Below are 2,500 nucleotides of genomic sequence, written 5' to 3'. Positions count from 1 at the left end.
TTTAGTCATATTTAGTGATAACATTTATTTAAATTAAATCAGTGGATTTTATCATTGTTTCCAGTTGCTGATTATCTCTTTTTAAATAAAAATTATATTTTCTTTTATTGTGACCCATATGTATATTCTGTACCTGTGGATGTCTAAATGTGAAAATGTGGAAATAAGATTACCTGGAGATTACTCCATAAAAAGTGAGCTAACCCGACAAACCTTGCTATTATCTGTCAGTTCTGAGGTTTTTTTGTGTTACCATTGCAACCAATTGCTTTTACGAACACCTGATCCTTTACTGCTTACACCTGTTCGTGCTCTCGGTTTATATTACAGTTGTATAAAAGCTCCCTGTCAGTCCCCACTATTTGCTCTACCGGTCCTGGCCACGCCCCTGATCTCCATTACCACCTGTCCTGTGGGATTAGCATCATTGTGTGTTGTGTGTTACTGTGTGTTGTACTTGCTAATTGTGTCTGTGTGTTAATACCCTTTAATGTAGGGCATCATTGTGTATTGTACACTATAGATGGTTAAATACCAGTCTGAAGTAAACTCAATGTACTCCTCTCCCAAACGCATCCTAGTGTTCTAAAAGATCTTCCTAGAAAGCAGGGAACGTTACCCTTTCATGAATATATTTCTATACTGTATATTGGCCTTTAACGTTCCTGGATTTATTAACAATAGCCATAATACTAGTAATTATATAATAAATATAATAATAAAATAAATAATAACATAAATAATAACTATATAGACAAAGGTTTGTGGACACCTGACCATGAAATTCACATGTGCTTTTTGAACATCCAATTTCACATTTAAGTCAAGTTTGTTTCTAAAGCGCTTCTCACAACAGACATTGTCTCAAAGCAGCTTTACAGAATTTAAGAGTTTAGGTGAATGATATGTATTTATCCCTGATGAGCAGCCATGGCGACCGTGGCAAGGAAAAACTCCCTTAGATGTTATGAGGTAGAAACCCTGAGAGGAACCAGACTCAAAAGGGCAACCATCCTCATTTGGGTGACATCAAGAGTGTGATTATAGTCTTTAAACAAAACACTGGAGAGTGAGAACTAACATGAGCATTGGAATGTATGATTATGAGTGATGTCTTACCTACAGTCTTATACAGTCATTTGAGATTATGGAACCAGGAGCTACTGAGCTCAACATTTGCGATCATCATAGATCTAACAACGGCTTCTCCATGCCAGAGCCTTTAAACACTGAAAGAGGTCTAATGTCCAAACTCCGCATGAACTGGGATCCAAATGGCGCTGGTACGTCTCTAAATGGTTCGGGATTTTTGCAGGGTCGACATCTACTTCTTTAAAAGTCCACAATCTTGATGAGGTGGGACGTGACTGAAGCTGGCGCAACCTCAGGATACCTCGGGATGGGTAAAGAGAGAGAAGCAGTGGAGAAGAATTAGCGTAGATGCTGTTCATAAAATTAACAAGCACAAGTTGATAATGAAGCATAAGGTTATGATATGTGATGTGTGTTATGTGAAGGCCTTGCTAAATAGATACGTCTTTAATCTGCACTGAAACTGGAGGAGTGTGTCTGAGCCCCGAACACTGTCAGGAAAACATTTAGTCCCTATTCGCTGTTATTATAACCTCCACTCTTCTGGGAAGATGTTTCACTAGATGTTGGCATGTGCTTGTGGAGATTTTGTGCTCATTTAAGTAAAAGGGTGTTAGTTAAGTCAGGTACTGATGTAGGATGAGGAGACCTGGGGTGCAGTTAGGAATCCATTCATCCAAAAAGTTGTGTAATACGGTTGAGGTCAGAACTCTATAGCAGGCCACTCAAGATCTTCCACTCCAACCCATGTGAACCATATATTCATATGCTTTATGTACAGGGGCATCGCCATGCTTGAACAGGTTTGGGTCTCCTAGTTCAGGTGAGGAGAAAATGTTATGCTACTAGGGGCCAAATCATCCGAAACAATCATGTGTCTCCAACTTGGTATCAGTTTCGGGAAAAAAACGCATATGGCTGGAAAGTCGGGTTTCTCAGTACTTTTCCTGTAAAGTGTAAATATTTGAGCTGTTGATGCTAACTTGCTGACTAATCTGTGATTTACTACTTCTTTCATGTTTGGATGTTTGTGTGCATTGCCCGTAGTGTACTGGATGTTTGGATGAGTGTGTCATTTGCTACATTTTGATGGGGATTTTATGTATTATAGTTAAAAAGTATAAAGAAGCTGTATAATATTCTGACAGTTTAATTACCTTAAACGTCTTTTCTGTAAACAGTTGATTATGACACCTGCATGCTGATTATATTCATGTCTTTGGTTTCAAAAATAACATCCGTGTCTTTTGAGTAATCAGTGAGACGAGTGTACGAGGTAAAAGGAAAAGCGAAAATAATATTACGGAGTAAATGTCACTGGGTACAATGTAAATATAAAAGTGTGGAAATCTGTGTGTGTCCCTATTAACCGGTGTGTGTGTGTGTGTGTGTGTGTGTGTGTGTGTGT

This window comes from Silurus aristotelis (assembly GCF_946808225.1).
Source record: "Silurus aristotelis genome assembly, chromosome: 9".
Lineage (NCBI taxonomy): Eukaryota > Metazoa > Chordata > Actinopteri > Siluriformes > Siluridae > Silurus > Silurus aristotelis.
This window is presented reverse-complemented; position numbering follows the sequence as displayed.